We start from the raw sequence: 19887 nt of genomic DNA, 5'->3' as shown, positions 1-19887 counted from the left end.
TCCCTGCTACCAAGAGGAAAATCATCCCTCATCTCTCTCCACTCTCAAGGATGCCCTTGGACCAAATCAGATGGCCCGAGGAGGGGGGCGGGGGGGACAGGGTTCAGCAGGCAGCGGCCACTCACCTGCTTTTACAGTCTGTCTGCTCAGGTCCTGTGCAGGTGACCCACGACACAGTGGGTGTGAATGAACAAACAGTCTGCAGGCAGACAGATGAAGACGGGCATCTCCTCCCCACTGGTTTATTAGAAGGCAGAAATGCTGAAGCACAATGTCCTTCAATTTTCTAGCATCTATAATTTATTATATATTATTGTTTGTCCTCCTTGGGGTATTTTTATCAGTGCTTATATAAAAGAGGAAGACATTACTCACATGGACCAGAGATTTAGACCCTGAGCTTGTTCTGTTTCTCTTATTCCCTTACAGAGGAGGCGAAAGGAACAAAAATCCTTAGCTTTTCGGTAGCACTGTTGACTACAGAATATAATTTTATATGATGTTGTAAACATATCTTCATATCTCACCATAACCTGTAAATCATTCAAGTTGTGACTTACAAAAATGCATATAACACTTTAAGAAAATATTAACGATAAGCGAGTGAGAAAATCGTGTGATTCCTGACATTCTCCCGTTTCACGTTGTCTATTAACATTGCAGCTGCTAGTTTATGGGCGTTGAGCAGGGTTGGTTCCGTTCTGCGGCCATCCAGTACTCTCCAGTTGCCTTAATTCGAGGTCATTTGTTTTCTTCTTTATAGGAAAAGGATCTTGAGATTCTAAGAAGTATAAGGGAAGTTTTGTTTTGACGTTAAGAGAAGGCTATAAAAGCAAGCATCTTTCCCAAAGGTACAATGGGGAAAATGGGTGTGAAATTAATTTTAATGGTGGCTAGAGACAAAAATCTGAAAAGGGATTTAAAAGAAAACTTCCCACCTATTTTGCCAACTGAAGGTGTTTTATAGTCCTAGATACCAGATTTCTAGTCTTGTGAGATCCAGTTCAATTAAAGTGATGCTGAATCACAGAAGAGGAAAATATAATTGCGGGAGGGATGGTTCTAAGATTTAGATTCAGTCACCAGTGGTATTTTTAACCACTTAAAGGAAAGCCAGTCTTCTATTCCACTAAAGTCACTGTTGTGAGTTTAATTTTCAGATCTTGGCAGTTTAACTCAGCAATACTCTATCCCAAGGACACTTGGGACACGTGCAGAAAGGCTGAAGTAAGTTGAAGGAGCAAACTTGACCCCTAAGTTCGAGCCACGTTTTACCAAGTCACTGAACCTTGATCTTTGGTGATGCTCCGCAAGGCCATCTCCGGAGAAGGCAGTCTCTCCACAGACTTTCCGCATTGCTGATCCAAGCAAAGCACATTTATAAACTCGGGCCTCAGCCATCATGGCCACAGATGGCCTAGAAAAGGAGGTGCAGGCGGCTGCAGCCATTTACTGGACAGGGCATCCTTGAGCCCACCGCTATTCCGTACGAACAACGGAAGGAGGAGAGAGGGAGCTGCAGTGGCTCAGGACAGGTGGGAAGCTTTGTGGAGGAAGCAGCATCTCAGGAGCTGGCAGAATGATTGCAGGAGACAGCCTGAGGAGATGGGATGGGGCAGGGTTCCAGGCGCAGGGACTCCTGCCCAGCAACGAAGGGCATCTTGAAGAAGGGAGTATGGTGCTTAGTTGAAGGGGCAGTGGGAAAAATTCCAAGGAAGGAAGGGGAGGGACGGGCCATGTATTAGGAGCGCTGCTTGGGTGCCCTGGATGTAGTGCTCGTCTTCCCCATCACAATCACTGCTTCCCCTCCTGTGCTGAAAATCTAATTCCTTTGGGACAGTCCTCGGCATTCAATTTTGTTTTTTAAGAATAATCTTGTGCCCATATTGGTCACCACATTCTTTTTTTGTGTGTGTGTGTGTGTGTGTGTGTACTATTTCATTTTTTTCTTCCTTTTATTTTTACTTTTTCCCCAATTTATATAATTAGCAAATATTACTTAGGAAAATGAAAGATCCCTAATAAATGTTCATTTTTTTAACAATTGGGGCTTTCCTATCATCACCACATTCTTCATGAAATGTTAAAAAAAAAAAAGAGAGAGAGAGATGATTTGTTAAAGACTGCCCAGAGTAGAGATAAAATGGATCAAAACATGAGGAAAGTAACCCCATTGCCTGTAAATTTTAAAAATGTATTTTTTAAATTAGGGAAGAGGGGACCAAGGAATAAGGACTATTTCCTGAGACAGTAAGAATTGGAAATTTCCTTTTATGAGGAGGAAGGTAAACAATAGTTCTCCATCTTCAAGGAAGAAACAAGATGTCAGAGATTTTAGGTGCTTTGAATAGACATTGCTGAATTATCCTTTAAAAACACCAGAAGAATATTTACAGCCACCAATAGTTTGTGAGAGGCTGGCTGTTTCCCAAAGCGCTTCCCAGGAATAGACATTACCAGTCCTTGTGATGTCATAGGCTGGGAATTGATGTCTCGTTGGGTCTTGACCTTCCCCAATTGTGAGGATGAGCAATTAATTACCTGACTCTAAATCCTCATCTCAGTCAAAATTTGCATCTATAGCTCACCTACCTTGACCGCTTGCATCTCTGTTGGGAATTGCCTGTTCAAACCTTTTGCTTATTTTTCTATTGGACTCCTTGTCTTTTATCACTTTGCAGAGTTCTTTTTTGTATATTAGGGAAATACCATGAGTGCCACAGAGTGAGTACCCTGGCCAGCATTCGGTAGAATTGATTTTCTTAATTTGTCAATTTAATAGTCTGAAAGGGCATTTGGATATTTTTGTTTATATTTATTTGCTTATTAATGTGGTTGGACATCTTTTCATACGTTCATTAGAAATTTCTATTCCTTTTGTGAGTATCTCCTTGCCCGTTTTGGGGGGAGGGGCTGAGAGTGTTTTCCTTACTGGTTTGTAGGTTCTCTTTATAGGATATGAACCCGGGGCCTATTATTTGTGGTAAATAATTTGTCGCACGAGTTTTAGACACGTTAGGTCTCCTTGAGCTGTCAGCGAGTGTTTCTGCTTGGTTTGGGGAGGAACTTCTGGATCTGTGGACAGCGTGGGAGAAGGTATGTGTTTCAACTCTGGCTCGTATTCTCCTTAAATTTGGAAATCAAAAATAAGTCATCATCCTGAGGATTAATTCCCTTTGAAAAACACCCAGTCTGGTCTGTATAAGAAATGGTATTTCTTCTTATAATATTGCGCTGACCCTGTACCATGTAACTCAGTAACCCTGGCCTTACTGTGCGAAAGGTGTGCTTGCTTGCTAGATTAACACGGAGCTGATGAATTAGAGTTTCCCCCTGTCCACAGGAGCTGGGGGCTGGGGTGGGGTGGGCAGGGAGTCAAGACTGGCAAGTAGAGAACAGAAGAGCCAGGCTGTAGGAAGGGCAGGGAGGAGATGAGATTTGAACCTGGCCTTGAAGGCTGTTGGCACTGCTGCTTCATTCGTCTCGGCTGCTCACTGACTTCTGACTTCATCTTCTTCTTTCCCTGGTGGGTTGGCCTTCTTTTCATGGCAGAAAACGTCTTTTGGTCCCTGGAGAGAGGCAGACTCAGTTGTCTTTTAATTGCATCCTGCAGAAAGTGCTGTCCTGAAGCCCCAGTTTGGGACAGGAGTAGGGCTGCCAGATAAAATACAGGATGCCCAGAGAAATTAGAATGTCAGAGAAACAACTCATCACTTTTCAGTTATAAGTATCTCCCAAAAGTTGCATGGGATATCCTTACACTAAAAAGTTATTAACTAGTTATTTAAAATTCAAGTTTAACTGGACATCCTGAGATTTTGCTTGCCACATTTGGCAACCCTAGCCTGGAGCCTGCTGCTAGGCCAATTAGCCTAGATCCAGGGAGCTGGAGGTCTGTCCACTGTCACATCAGTTAATTGCTGCCAGTGGGCTAGATCACGTCCTCGCTGGGGCCCCCTCCCTGGCCATGGGGGCGGGGGTGTTACTAGGCCAGCAGACAATCCTCTGGGCGTCCTTACCATACCTGCCCTGTTTAGACTAGCTGTTTCCTCTCCCAGAAGGGACTTTCTGCCCCCTCTCTCCTTACCCCTACTCTCTAGCTCTGTGATCTGCGGTTGCTCTCTATTAACTCTCGGTCTCTGGTCCCTGTGCTGTGATATGAGATACATGAGGAGCAGTGCCTGGTCGGGGGCTTCTCCCATGCACTCTGATATTTCATTATGGGTCTGGCACACATTAGGTGCCAGTCTATACAGGGTTGGAATGAATTCAGCTCAAGGTCCTGGTATCTGTTACATCATGTTCCTTCTGTACCTGTCCCCCAGGCGCCAGTCTTACAGGAGACCCAGCACTTTTCTCTGGAGGCTGCATCTCAGCACTTAAAACACGCTCAGGAGGATATGTGTGTGCCTCTCCTTTCTACTTCTTCACAGCTCAGCGTGTGCAAACATGCACTTTGCCCAGTCACCACCAAGCCTCCCACCTGTGCAGGGCCTCAGCTCTGGGTGTGGGCAGCCGGGGTGTCAAGGCGACCCTTCCCCAAGGGGAGACCGTGTCCGGACAGATGCAGCAGACGGGACGCTGCCGGTGGATCATGGGAGATGGGAATGAACTCATCTGGGGAAGCTGGACCAGGACACCCTGGGAGGCCTTGCTGACAGATGGCTCCAGAAGGGCCAAGGCATCCAGGCACTCCCCCTCCTGCGCGGTCTGTCCCTCCCCTGGGCTCACCCACATTCCCTCTCCCTCTCTTTCCTCCCATTTCAAGAGCACTACCGTAAACCAGGCACTTTACGTGCTTTTTTTTTTTTTTTTTCCATTTTATCATTTTAACAACGCTGAAAATATAGCCATTTGTATTTAAAATTGGAAACATTCGGAATTGAAAAACCTTAAGGAAACTCACCCAGAGACTGACGGAGACTATCAGACCCCAGATCTCTGAAGAACTGCAGTCTGCACTTGTAGGTGCCACGTTGCAGTGCCACTTAGCCCTCTGGGGATGGAGTTTCCGATGGCTTGGCCTGAATCTGGGTGGATGGGAGGTCAAATATTCCAGGTCGGTGTCCTGCACAGGACGGCATGAATACTCTTCCTACTTTATCTGTGACCAGACTTGGTCCTGCCCTCCCCCTCCGTCTGTCCATCTGTGCCAGCCCCACCCTGCCCTTGGCACCCCGTGTCACCCGTCTTCATTCTGCTCGTTTGTTTTTCATTCATTACGCCGTAGGTTAGCTGCCTCCTCCCTACATCCAGGGAGGCATTATTACTTTGCAAACAAAACATGTCCTGCTCGCCCTGGAAGATGGGTTGTCTGGAGAGATTTCCTGCAGACCGCTGTGCTCATCGTGGCTCAGGATTCTTGTAAACTGCAGTCACAGAGGGTGGCACTTCCTGCCCGAGAGGAACCTTGTCCTCTCCCTGACCTCTGTCTTATTATCCTTTGTCGTCCATCTTGGAATCCCTCTCCCATTTGCACTGAGGGCCTTCTCCTGCCAACCTCAGGACGCCCCAGGCAGGGAGAAAACTGTGTCAACTGGAGGTGGTAGGGGACAGACAGACATTGCAAAGTGGGACCTGTTCCTGCCTCTGTCCTCACTGGCCATTTGGCCGACCCACATACTGACATTCCCCCAGAACCACCAAAGGCCAGGGCTTACAACGTTCCTGAACTCCAATGCGGCAATTATGTCAGCAATAAATAAAGGTAGAAAGTGCAGGGGTTCCTTTCTGGCTCCTTTCTAGAACCTTCCTTGAAGGACATGATTCTAATCCCAGCTGCAGCTGAGAATGAGTTTCAGGGGCTTCACTTCAGACAATGCCAGTCCCAGTCTTTCCCCAGCTCTGAACTACATTTTGCCTCTGGCCTCGGAGTCTCTGTATCTCTCCCTCTCTCTCTCTCTCTCTAGGCCCCTTGGTCATTCGCTTTCTAGGTTTTCAAAAAGGGAAGGGATTGGGAGGCAAATCCAAACCCTGATTTTTGAGTGGGGAGAAGCCTTTTGCATGAAGAAATAAAAGAACATACATTAATAGCTTGGAAAACAATGGTAATATTTAATTAACCTTTTGAAATGGCTGATCTGCAAATCTGCACGTGTCAGCTCATCTTCAGAACAGAGGGACTGTGTGTGCCGATGCCAAAATCAACACGCTGGCTTCGTGCGTTTCTTCTGTGGGGATTTCACAGGGGGGAAACGTAAGACCCGCTACGCTTCCCCCCGCCCCCCAAATCAGTTGTTTTCCTTTAAAAAATTCATGCGATCCAGCTGCCCTCATCAGGGCTGGACGAAGCCTGTTGTGCTGCACATCTGAGGACCTTAAGTTGAAGCTTGGCTTCTTTCCTGTCATTGTAGCAGACAGGCCACAGGCCTCCTGGGGGACCGAGGGTCAGTTCTGATGACAGCAAAAATCAGCTTGATGCACTTGGAGCTCTCCCAACACAGTGCATGTCCGCAGGACAAAGAGAATTAGACTCATCTGCAAGTGTCAGCTCTCTGGCTTTTTTAGTTATTTTTTTCCTTTTAAAGGTGTTGTGCTCTCTTAGTTTGAGAAGTCGTGTCATCCGGGGAGCACTGGGGTTGGCTCATTAAAATATCACCTGGTTAAAGTAAATCAATGTTGATGGAATTGTTTAAGGTATTCCCCGTTGTGGAGCCGGTGTGTCATGCTGATCAACTTGTTACTCCCATCACAGGCTAAATGCAAACCCCTCCTTTCTGGCTCTGTACCCCATTCCTGCTTTAATGAGCAAGTCTCGCAATGTGAACCGGAGCCTGAGTTGCTGGGTGGTGACTAATACATTTCGTTTCCTTTTATCAGTAGCAGTAGCAGAAAGAATTAGGGAGGGTGCTATTTTGCTCTTTGGGCCTTCCAGGAATTAAAGAGTGTGGGCATCCAGAAAATGCATATGGAACAGGTGATTTGTACTTTTAAACTGTGCACGCACATCAATCAAGCAACAAGAGGTATTTTTGACACGTAAAAAAAAATTGCTGTAACTTGTAAAAAGCCTTCTGTTGTTGCTTTTATGTGTTTCAAATCATCAAAGAAAAAAGTTTGGGGTGGCAAATCTGCCAAGCTTTGGGTAGGAAAGATTCAAGGCATAGGAAGACTTGATCAAGTTGGGAAGATGCACAGTTGATCAAATAAAGCAACTATTTGATTGCTAAGCTCTCTTTTCCCCTGATTGGAAGGATATAGCACACCTGGGTACAAAAACTGCAAAATGATCTTATCTCTGTCATTCTAGCAAGATCAAGAGATGTAAGGATCAAGAAATTAGGCTAGGATGCGTGAGATCTTCCCTGAGATGACCAGGACAGTGCCTTCCAGAAGAAAAGCTGCTCATTGGTGAGGGCCACATCTCCCAGGAACCAGCCTGACCACCAGGGACTCGACTTATACAGCAAGACAAGAACATCAATGACCGCAAGGACTCGGGGTGTTACAGATATGAAATCTGCCAGCAGCAATGGCTGGGTTGAAAGCCAAGGTCTTTTCAGTCCCTAAAAGCATGAACGGTAATAGCAAGTAAGGTTTCCTGGAGGTAGAAAGAAAATGCCTGGTGTGGTTATCAGCCTACATTTAGAGACCGCTTACTGTACTCCAAGCTTGTTCTCAGCACTTTGCATGCCTTATCCCATTTAATCCACACAACAAACCTATGAGGTGTTTACGAGTTTCGCCCTACTTTACAGGTGAGGGATCTGAGGGACAGAGAGGTTAAGGAACCTGCCTGAGGTCACATAGGATATACTGATTCTGAGAAATAATTGGAGAGTTGAGTTGAAGAGGGAGTATCAGTTATATCCAACGGTTTGTATTTTTTTTAATGGATTTTGTTTTACTTTGTCTTTATTGTGTTTGAAAATTAGCTTCAGTTGCTCAACCTGACTCTCACAGTATATAGTAGCATTGAGACTTCCAATGTCAGGCTCTTTTGGGAAGCTGACCCCAACTCCTCATCCACTCCAGGATGCATGAGTCTTTCCTCTGTGAGAGCAGAAACAGGACAGATCTTAGATTTGGGCAGAGCATATCCATCCTGAACACACTCAGGGACAAAAGTCAGCCCAGTTCAGAAATGAGGGCAATGGAGAGGGGAGCTCCGCATGCCTGTGTTATATTCTCTTCCCGACCCCTCTCCCCCCTGAGAAGGAAAGCTCAGCTTCAGGAGGGAGTTAGAAAAGAGAGAAGAATGGCAAACTGAAGGAGACGCTTGTTTGTAGAAAGAGGAGGACGGTTTCCATATTGGACTTGCACCCATGTGGCCTAATGCTCCGGCTGACCACTGGACTGAAGGCTTGAGTGTGTGAAAATAACACCAGGACTCTTGAGAGCGTTGAATCTGGGAGTTTGGAAGGACCTCAATATATGACCTGCTTGAAGTACCTGATTTCTGGCCCAGGCATGTTTAAACCATCTAGAGTTAATACAATATGGCTGGCTGAGTAATTTCTCAATCAGGAAATAGCACATGGATGTCATATCACGGGGTCCTGCAATCCAAAATGTCTTATGTATGGGCCATAACACAGAGAGGCTTAATCCAGCTCTTAAGAGGTTTATTTTGGGCCAGAGAGGGAGTGGTCTCTTCACCAAGGGCTCCCTCTGACACTGAAAGCCAGAGGCCACCAAAAGGCAATGTGAATAAGAATGTGAATAACGTTGTCGTTGATGACTGCAGAGGGTGGAAACATCCACCAAAGCCCAGGGACTTCTTTGATGCCCCATGTAGTCATGCCTGTCTAATCCCTGAACTGCTAAACTATCACATTTAGTGATTAGATCTCTCCGAAAACCCACGTTGACTCCCAGGAGGTGGGGGAAGAAAGCGTTATGTGCATACATAAGCGCAGAGGCTGTATAAATGTGTGCATGCGTGCATTTGTGCATGCAAGTGGCGAGGAGCTGAGGGTCTGAGCAGTTTTCCGAGATTCCCCAGAATACGGAAGGCTTGTGGTGCATATGGGAGAACTGACAAGTATACCAGAAGGTGAGGAAATGGCTGGAAGCAACACTAATGCCGCTCCATCTGGAAAGAGGGGTACTGTTTAGTACGTCTGGAAAGCATTATTTCTGCAAATAGCTCAACCTCTATCAACTTTCAGGCAGGGATCCCGATCTGCTGCCAAAATGAGATCTCCCTGATGGCTATGTGGTGGGAGAGGCTGAGCAAATGAACTAATAGCAGAAAGCAGGAAATCTGCGGAGATGGCAGCCGTTAAGGTACCTCACAGCAAGCACCTGCCTCTCTCCAAAAAGACAGCCGGGGTTTCACATCACATTAGGCCAGGGCTATGCTAGGGGAGGGCTGAACCTGGTGGGGTTTTGGGCTCGGCAGCCATCTCCAACAATTTCTCACAATTTTTGGGCACAGAAAAGCCCCAAATATAGTTAGCCAAATGGCTTTCCTGCATTGATTTTTATACCCATGGGTATTTTGAAGGAAATTAAATCCATGTGTTTCTGATTCACTTGCCATTAGCACATGAAAACGCTGTTTTGCGAGAGTTATGGTATGCTGTGGGTGCCTTTGCACAGTGTTGCTAAATGCCATAAAACCGTCTAGCCAGACAGAGAGGTGCAAGGAGCGGGGTGCGTTCTGCTATACGCCATTTCCCTGCCTCTCCAGAAGGCAACATGTTTTTGTCATTTGCATCCTTTCTGAATGTAGCACAACATGTTTCCTCATGCCTGTTAATCATCGATCATTTCCAATTTGAATGAAGCCGTATTAGTGTGGATGATGAGAAATTGCCCTTAACCACTAATAGCTGGATGGGATTCATATTAAAGCAGCCACCGAGCGAGACTGGTTACCGGCCTCCAGGTCTAGGGGCAAAGAGGCCAGCTGAAATGCATTCCCAGAAAGTCCCACACGGGCTCTTGTCCGCAACACTTAGAAGCAGGTAAGCGTGTGCTGGCTGTGGGAAATAGTGGGAGAGTCCTGGTCTGGGAGCAGGAGAGAAGGGGGCTCGTCTGGGCTTTGCTACTTTCCATCTCTGAACTTCCTCCATCATGATCATCTGGTCAAATACCATTGGCTTAAAGCCATTTCTAGGCCTGGCATCCTAGGATTAAAAACTGGCTCCTATTTGTCCTTAGTTAGCCCATTCGTGGCATAATTGCATGTATTAAATCCCTTGTATGTTCTAGTACGTTTTGTACTCAACGTTGAGGACACAATGAATGATGAAAGAAACGTTTTTGCCTTAGAAGGGAAGAGAAAGGGGAGGGAGCAACTTGTGGAGTATTGACCATGAGTCAGGCCCAGCGCTGGGGGCTTTATTTGCTAATCTCATGTCATTTTCACAAGAATATTCTAAAGTAGGCATTAGTGCCCCATTTTATAGATGGAATTGCACCAAGGATCAGGAAGATTGGCTAATTTGCTCAAGGACAGAGATTGTAAATGGAGGAGCTGGGATGTAGAATCTCTTATCTCTGACCCCAAATCTCGTGTTATTTTTCCTCCTTACTGTTTCTTACCATATATGTATAATATAGAATATTTTATGCCTGGGATCACAGAGGAAGGAGTGCTTAATTCTGTTTTGGAGACATTGGGAGATTCCACTGAGAAGATGCTATTTGTGTTGGGTTTTGAAGGATGAACGGGAGTTAACCAAGTGGAGATAGAAGATGGGTTGGGGAATGCCAGAGGGAATGGTGGGTGCAAAGATACAGGATGAAAAGGAGAGCAAGGTGTTTCAGGAACTGAAAATATATCACTTACCTCGTTTCTGCAACCCTGATTAGTGTTTAAAGAGCTGAAAATGTTCAGGTCAAATTTCCTCTGTGGACACATTTACATCTTGATTGTATATTTTCTTATCAGAAAGATAAGACATCCAGTCTTTTTTGACCTCCAGTCCAGTCTCATTATTCCATCTGGTGGGCCACATAGGACGTCATCTTTGAGAGCAGATGGCAACTGGAGCGATAAGGTTGACTTTGACTTTGGTCAATCTTGACTGACTGTCAGTGGAGCAGGGGTTCCCTAAATTTTCCTCCACCCACGTTATCATCAAAAATGTTTCACTCTTCACTTGCAGTGGAGAAAGAACGTTGAAAGCACAGCTGGTGGCAATTTTGCTTTGAGTTCGGAGGTTGTGGAGCAAACGGGAAATTTCATGCTGCAGCCGTGGTGGAGGCCCACTGAGCTTTGGTAACTTACATGGTATGTCCACAACCTGCTTCCCATGAAATTGCCTATCAGTGCGGGCAACCTGGGAAGCCACGGCTGAGCTGCTTGTGCAGAAGGCTCTCTGGATTTCATAACTAGGCTTGCTCCAGCACTTAAGAAAACCGCATTCTCCGATGTTTTGGACTGGTCAAACCTGCCCTGCGCCCTATTCCCAGCCAATTTGCTTTCTAAAGCAGGATAATAGGCAGTCCACTACGATTTGTCTTATTCCTTTATAAGGATTTCAGAAGGCGTCTCAACCCTGGCAAGGGATGTGCTGTGCTCCTGACTCAACAAACGTGCTTACCTTGGTCTAGAATTTAACCTGTGGCTCGAGTGCCTTTGGTGACAAGTCTATGCTCCTAATAATGTCTAATAATCCTTCTGGTGCCGGTGTCAGCCAATTGTGAACATCTAGCGCTCCATTTAGACTTAGGAGAGCTACTTATAGTCCAGGATCTTTCCCTGAAAAATGAACTTCACCTGTCAAATGAAGAGGTCAGACTAGACAGTGGCTAAGGACCTAGCTGGCTCTAAAATGTTCTGGTTTTTCTTGTTCTCGCTGTGCTAGAAGTTGACAGCTACTATTTACTCTCATTCAAAGACAATCTCACTCCCCCAGTATCATTCTAAAGACTGTTATAGGTCCCACATCCCCATCCCAGCTTTCTCTCTTTGCTCCCAAAACAAATCCCAATTTATTTGGCCTTTTCTCAGAAGGACAGTTTTCTCAAACATATCATCCTCCACGTGTACAGGAAACTCTTTGGGACTCTTGCCAAGGTCTCCACCTCATCCTCCAGTTGCACCTTCCAAACAGAAGAACACCAGTATGGTCTTGACTGCACTGGGGTTGTGTGGCTGCAGATGGATAGAGTCAAGTTCCGTCTTTCCAAACCTTGCTTCTGTGAGAACTAAACCATGTCAGGAAGCTTGCAACCCACTGTCTTCTCCATTTGGGGTCTTTTAGAGTATAGGCAGCATTAAACGTGCTATAGACATGGCGGCCAACAATGAATGTCCTGGACCAATTCCCCTCTTGGCTTGTGCAGAGAGAGGCCAGTCAGGTGGTGTGGAGACGTTGTTGGCAGGAATCATCGCTCCCTCTATTTGGGTATGAAGGACCATAAATGATGGCTGCTTTCCAAACTGCCAATAAATAAGTAAATATAGAGGGTGTTGACACTGGTCTCCCTGCCAAATGCCAGGCTGCTTCTATCCTCATCTCAGAGGGAGACGAAAGAGAGAAGGGTTATTGAATAGACTGTTAAGAAGTAGCCTCTGTTCTACTTGGAATCTCTTCTCCTTTTGGAAACCTTTCCATCAGCTTCAGGCCCTTCTTGGGGAGTGAGACAATTCGTCAAACATGAGATCGCGTTAGCTTATTCATAATGATTATCAGCAATAGAGAGAAATGGAGCTGTTTCTAAGGATGAGCTGTTGTCAACAGATACTTAGGCTACAGTTTGGAGTAAGTGCTGAGCCCCTGAGGGGGTGTCTGTTGGGCGTATAGTGATCAGGGGAGATGGTAGGACAGCTTAAGGAGCTGCCAGCACACATTACTTAGGAACACTCAGCTCTGGGCTCCATTTCCTCTCAGTCCACAGACTCACAGCATTTTTAACCTATGCCTCCTGAGTTGGAGGATTTTGTGCACCGACTGAGTATGAAGTCAGACAAAATGGTGGCCATGCTGCTAAGGTAGAAAGGCATTGAGAAGACATATCTTGTTAACTTTTGCATGCCTAGTGCTTAAAGGGTGCCTGTCACATCAGAGGCACTTAATAAACACTTGGGGAATGAATGAATGAACTTGGAGACGCTTTGCCTCCTCTCTTCTGTGATCTACAATCTCAGACTGTTCGTGCATTTCGAATCACTCCAGAGCCACACTTCTAGGATGGCTCGAGCTTATGATTTGGTTCCTTCAGATGCTTCCCTTGCCACATGTCCAGCTTTCTTCTTCCGACCCTCACCCCCAGCATCGTGGAGGGCACCCCATACAGACGGTTCTAGCCCAGGCTGCACTCACCCTCCTGCTGTTCAGAAGCATGTGCCTACAAAGCCTATGCACTTGCTCTTTTTGTTATTGTTTTTAAAAAATTATTCCACTGCTTTCCTGTTCTTTTTTCCTTGAAAAATTTCAAGGTTCTCCAACAAAAACAACACACAAGATCTAACCGAGAAACTGAGGAAATAGAAGGCAAAGGGCTGATGAGGGAGTGAAGAGCACAGTAACTTCTCTTTTCTTAGGACCCATTGGGGTTTTCTCCCCGTCTGGCTGGTCTCCTGGGCAGACCACTAGCCTTAAAGGGCCAGGCACACTTCAGTTTTCCACTCTTGTTTTGACAGGTGATGAGGAGGAATTAACCCTTTGAATCCAAGCCTTCTGTAGTTTGTTTGGTTACTGCTTTTCTTCCAAATGTGATTCTTTATTTACCTATTAAGGCATGGGGTCAGGGCATATTCACATACACACACACACACGGGGTATGACTGGGTTTTTGACTAGTTTAGAAATCACTGCTTTCCCCACACATTCTCACGGCATCTGAACAGCACAAGAGTTCCTATTAATGGTTTGAGACAAGACTTTGAGAGAATTAGGGAGATTCTGTTTTCCAAGAAAGGCTCATCTCCTCAGAACCCTGGTTCCAAAGAATGGCGGATTATGGGTGTGTATGATTCAACTGACAGCATTCAGTCTGGGGGCTGATATGGTTTAATGGGCAGTTTCTGTCATACCGTAACAGTAGAGTTACACAAATGTGTCAGTTACAGCTTTCACACATTTTAAAGAATATAATAAGCATGTTTGTGTCTATAAAGAGACATAAGCCCACATGACTGTTGTTTTTTCCTAGGGTGAAACATATATATAGTGAACATATATTCACTATTTATATTTTTAATTGTGTGAAAGTACCCGGAGGCTCAGTGGCAAAGGAAGAGGCTTGTAAAAATTGAATAAATAAATAAATTAAAATTAAAAAAAATCTGAGTTAGTGATGTCTGACTTCCTCTATTCATGTTATTGCTACTCTTGTTGCTTTTTGGTTTTTGTTTTGCTTCTTAACTGTTGTTGTTTTCCACCAAAGCTGTCATTTATCGTGAGAACAAGAGCAGCCATGTGTTGATTTTTCTAGATTCTTTTTGGATACTATCCCAGTGCTAATGAAGGCCCTTCCAGAGTGCTAAAGAGCTGGTGCCAAAATCAGTTATGCTGAAAACAGTAGAGGAGAGTGGTACCCAGAAAGCATATACAGCCCCATACATGTGCACACTCTCAGGGATACTTGAATTAATACGTGTGTGTGTGTGTGTGTGCAACTCCCTATATTTATGCAGATACACATGCACATTTGTGCAAACACAGAATGTGTGCACAGGAGCTACACCAAGGGGAATGTGGCGGCTGCATTTTTATAAAAGGCCTTTTTACATCCACTTGTAGAAAATTTTTGTTGATCAAAGGATGAACAGAATTTCTAGATTTTGCAGGTCTTAATTTGTCTGTTTAGAAGCCATTAGAAATATACATTCACTAACTTAAATTTATAAATATTGTTGTAGATCCTCCTTGTTTTATTGAGATGAGGCTTCTACTGCAAGAAGCACCTGGAAAGTGCTTAGCTTAGGCTCAGCTGCTGTGCTTATATGAATAAAGTCTGTGACACTGGTCTTTGAGTACTTTTGAGGTAGTTTATTACTTGAAAAAAGGGGAAATTTTGTAGTGAAATCTCTGCCCTCAATAGATTCTCCTTGTCTTTCTCCCAGTGTGTAATTATTCTCTTCTCAATTTGTTTACCCGGCTTGGGGATGGGGACTGAGTTCTCTGGCGACCATGAGACTGAGTACAATCGCCCTAAAGAGAAGCATTTAGAAGCTGTAAAACCTAAATGCCCTGCCATGCGTCATTACATCGCAGTTATTCAAATTTAGTAAATTAAATTAAATAATCTCAAATAAGCTGATTTCGGGGCTTTGAAAATTCATCTCTATGGTGCCCAGTAGTCAATTTCCTTTATTATTATTGTTCATCAAGTAGAATTTATGTTTTTTATGAATCAAGATCTTTGCCTGCCTCGCCGGCCCGAGCTGCTCGCGGCTGGCCAGGCTGAGTCCGTAGCTTGGTGCGCCATCTACCGGCTGATTCGGGCACAGCCGCCCGGAGGCCTCACGGCAGCCGGCTCCGGAGGTCCGGGAGCGGCGCTGAAAGCCAGCGTGGCCACATCGCACATGTCACTGTACCAATCATAGACAGGACGTGCTCTCAGCTAGTGTGCTAACTGCTCCCTTGGGCTTTGTCGTTGTGGGTCAACTTGAAGTCGCGGGGACAACCCAGAGAGATTTGCTGTTGAGGCTGGAGGAGCGTTTTCTGCGCCGGCTGCAAAGCCAACACATTTGGTCTGGTGGTGTTCTGCTGTTCCCATTCTTCTTTATTAAGGGCCGGATGATCTAATCAAACCGCTGTTTACCCGGCATATCTGGGAAGCCATTCTCTGCTCACGCACGTTACTGCTTGAAGTGGACATTGATGTTCAGAGACATTGGGGGCTGGTGCCAAAAGCATGGTGTTCCTGAAAAAGACAAGGCTGCATTTTGCCATGCAATGTGTTTTAAAAAGTATTTTATCTCCGGGGAAATCTTTTCCGGTTAACGCTTCTGAAACGGAGCTGAATTCTGGTGTGGTAGGGAAAACTGCCAGCCATACATTGTTTTAGAGGCTGGTTTAAATTGATGTTCAATTTAATGATAGTTTAGCAAATAAACGACCGTCAAATGGTGGCTGTGTGTGTTTTAGAGGGGAAATCCCTTCAAAGCAGCATTAAAATATTCCTTATATCAAATTTCTCTGACACCCTTGTTTAATCTAACTTGCTTCAGTAAAGTTACATAAATGTGCCACTTACAGGCTTTCACCATTTTTTAGAATATAATGATCCCAGCATCCCAGCTAGGCATCCATGAGGTCCCTTTTCTCCTTTAGGCTCCCGAGCAGAGGACTCAGAGTGGGTATTTATGTGTCTGAGTGCCTTCCCGTCCGTCAGCTGTCTCCTCTCTCTCTCCCCTAGTCAAATGGTTCAACATAGCAACAGATGGTGTCTTAGGCTTTTTGCTGAGTTTGGGATGGTCTATTTTGTGCTTTCCCAGGAAGATTTTGAAGATAAGTCTACTCTGTTATTAATAAATTCAAATGAGATGCTAGGACCATCTCTTAAAAATTAAGCTTACTTTACCAAGTCCCGTGGTTCAGCGTGAAAGCGTTTTTCTCATCCTCTTCCCTCTCCTTAAAAGGAACCCTCCCCTTCCTTACAGCACCACTCCCCATAGTTTCTAGGCAGTTTCTTCAGATGTTTGTACAGAAAAGAAGTGGAAGGAAAAAGTTGCCATACTGGGAACAAAAGCACATAATTTCTAGTTCTTTTGTGCATGTTGGGTTACGCGTCTTGGGAGATTATGAGATCATTTTATCTTCCAAGCAAGAGTTGAAACTAAGTGACTTCCTGCATTTGATTCAAGAAAAGTAGACTGAATGCTGCTCCACAGTCTTGTTACTGAATTTGTGTTTGACACGAACGTCTCATTCTTTTTTTTTTTTTTTAAAGATTGGCACCTAACAACTGTTGCCAATCTTTTTTTTTTTTCTGCTTTATCTTCCCAACCCCCCCTGTACACAGTTGTATATCTTAGTTGCAGGTCCTTCTAGTTGTAGGATGTGGGACACCGCCTCAACATGGCCTGACGAGCGGTGCCATGTCCATGCCCAGGATCCGAACCCTAGGCCGTGGCAGCGGAGCGCGCGAACTTAACCGTTCGGCCATGGAGCCAGCCCCACATCTCATTCTTAAAGGACCTCCTGAGAGCCTTCCTCCTTGTTCAGTGGTGTGAGGAAAACCAAGGACTCTTTTGTCAGGTGGTTGACATTCAAGACGGAATCATCTTCCCTTCATCTGGTAACTGAAGACAAGCTCTTCTAAATGTGCTGGCCTTACTGTTCTTGTTGTTTAGTATTAGTAACATTAGGATCGCTTTTGTTCTAGATACGTTGCCGTGGGAATGAATGGTCCTGCTTTCAGTCCGGGCTCTGCAAGGCTTCCGACCGGCCAGCACGCTGATCCGGGTGCCGTGCCCTGGAGTCACCCCCTGCATCCTGCTCTCCCTCCCCGTCTAATACAATAATTTATTTGGTGGGGTTCTTTTTTTCTCTACTGAGTTTCGTGGAGCCGGCAAAGAAACACAGGCATGAACTAGCTCCCCAAACTCAGTCCTTAATCTGTTTGTCTTATTCACTTATGGAGAAAAACAGAAAGAAAAGTGACTAAAACGTTGTGTGTTTTGACACCCAAGTACTCATGGGAAGGTGTGATGGGCTGAATTGTGTCCCCTCAAAATTTACGTGTTGCAGTCCTGGTCCCCAGTCCACCTCAGAATGTGGCCTTATTTGGAGCCAGGGTCTTTACAGAGGTAATTAAGTTAAAGGAGGTCCTTAGAGTGGCCCTAATCCAGAATGACTGATGTCTTTATGAGAAGAGGAGATTAGGACACAGACCGGCGCAGAGGAAGGACCATAGGAGGACATCGGAGAGGCTGGCCGTCTACAGGACGAGGAGCCAGCCCTTCCCCCAGGACCCTCAGAAGGCGCTGATTCTGCTGACATCTTGATCTTGCACTTCTCACCTCCAGAACTGAGACAATACGTTTCTGCTGTTTAAGCCACCCCGTCTACGATTCTTTGTTAGGGCAACCCTCACAAACCCATACAGAAGGTGAGAAAATTAATTTAGCCCTCGGTGTACTTTGGTATTCCAAAAGGACTTCCAATATTTTGAACACCCTAAGGCTCATCTTCCCTGGCAGGGAACTCGGTGTGCTTTGGTGGGGATGAGGGCGGGTGGGGGGTGGGGTTGGGTTCGACAGTGACTAAAGGAGGCCCCTGAGGCTCCAGCCTGGCCCGCTTAACCAACCGCTGAATCTTGGGTAAACCAGAACATAGCGCTGAAGTCTGTGGAGCGTTGTCGCCATGTGCAGACTGTGGTTAACAATGGCTATAACTACCTTCTATTTAACTTCATATATCTGGACACAAAAAGCGCTTCCATGTGGGCACACTAAACACTTCAAAAATGTAGTGCTTTATGTGTCTCTTTTGCAGACCCTTGACATGATTTTGAATGGAGTTATGCTCTGTGGACCTGCAAATTTAATCCCCCAGTACTCACACCCCTGCCTTTGTCATCCAAATGGAAAGCTAAGGTGAGAGCTTTTAGCGTGTGCACTGGAAGGTGGGGCCTCATCCATGCATGCTCTTTAGGGACTTGCCAGACTCATCTTTTCAGCAATGCAGCTGTTTTCCCAGGGAGCACCTGATCAGACGCTCGATTCTTTGCTGGATGCCATGGGCAGTGAGTTTATCCCATAAGGCATTTGTAGTAACCTCCCAGAGGCTAAACTCGCTTGGTGTCTGGAGAACACCATAAGCACAGCAGCTACTCTGGGACGTGTGATGGATTTGGTTTAGTAGATGGGAGGGAGCAGCTACAGCTTGCAGCTGGATTTGTTTTTTCTTTCTGTGTTGGTGGATAAACATTTCAAAACCAAGTCCAATTATGAGAATTCAATTTCACCAAAAAAGATTGTAGGGCATTTTTATTTTTCTTTTCTTTAGTGTACCTCACTATGTAACACTGGCTAACTAAAGAAGTCCTGAAGTCTTTTTTTGTGGACAAGTGAATAGAACTCAAAATGAATCTCAAAAGGGATGAGAAAGCAATGGAGAAGTAGAGTTAAAAAACGCCTTTTACATGGGTTTTTACTAAAGCTCGGTAGGATTTTTTTAAAAATCGGGTATTGTTATTAGTGTCCCTTTAAGAACGCGTGAGGTTACTAATGGATACAGGTCATGGTGATAGCCTTAAATAAACCTTCTGTAATAAACAAATCGTGGAGTTTTCATAAGATTCCCATCATCTCGTGCCTGATCCAATAGGGCAGAGAATGCGTGAAGGAAACGAGCATGATGGATGGTATACATCATACTGTCATGCCGACGAGTGAGACAAACAATGTCTCAAGGAGACTCACACCATCTTCCCAATGAAAGTCAACAAGGATGCACGTTAATACAATCCTGTGCTTTACGATAACTATTCACCACCCTGTGTTAGGTTGTGTTTTACATACATACACACAGTGGAATAAAAAAGAATTCAGTAGGCATTAGGCATCTGCTCTTGGGATTTGGGGATTAAATACTAAGAGGGCTAATCAAATGTCAGAAATTTGTGTGTGAAATTAATGAAATGAATAAAATGAGTTGTCTAACTCAAAATTATATATGTATGTCACCATTGCTTTGGGTCCATATCTCAAGACCCCACATAAATTAAGTTTACAGTTTGACCCATTTAAAAATAACTCTTTCGCTGTTGAGATCTTTAAGGTCAAGTTCAAGAAGTGTCAGCACCACAATGATTTACTGTCGTGTGCTTCTTTTCTGAATTTCTTTTTCTAGCATTGATGTGTTTTGTCTCTCTCCATTCCCGTTTGTACCAGAGAACTGATGGGCTGTTTCTTTACAATATCCAGTGTCTGGTTAGAATGTGACAAATATCTGCATTGTTTTTCATTTTTCACTTGTCATCAGGATATTTGAGGTGACGTGCTAAATATGCTCGTATGAAGTCATATGACTTAAA

The 19887-nt window shown here is 45.0% G+C and overlaps 2 long non-coding RNA genes across 2 annotated transcripts; one reads left to right on the top strand and one right to left on the bottom strand.

Moving 5' to 3' along the window:
- Positions 1-2254: 2254 nt before the first annotated feature.
- On the bottom strand, positions 2255-5275 carry LOC139085038 (uncharacterized). Its single transcript, XR_011543019.1, has 2 exons — positions 4907-5275; positions 2255-3654 (listed from the first exon to the last, which is right to left on the bottom strand). It is a non-coding gene; the product is annotated as an uncharacterized lncRNA (long non-coding RNA).
- Positions 5276-9701: 4426 nt separating this feature from the next.
- LOC103547570 (uncharacterized) lies at positions 9702-19130 on the top strand. Its single transcript, XR_543993.2, has 3 exons — positions 9702-9911; positions 17233-17958; positions 18345-19130. It is a non-coding gene; the product is annotated as an uncharacterized lncRNA (long non-coding RNA).
- The last annotated feature ends 757 nt before the right edge of the window (positions 19131-19887 follow it).

Source organism: Equus przewalskii, chromosome 8, assembly GCF_037783145.1.
Source record: "Equus przewalskii isolate Varuska chromosome 8, EquPr2, whole genome shotgun sequence".
Taxonomy (NCBI): domain Eukaryota; kingdom Metazoa; phylum Chordata; class Mammalia; order Perissodactyla; family Equidae; genus Equus; species Equus przewalskii.
The sequence above is the reverse complement of the archived record's forward strand: the minus strand, read 5'-3'. Positions and strand labels throughout refer to the sequence as shown.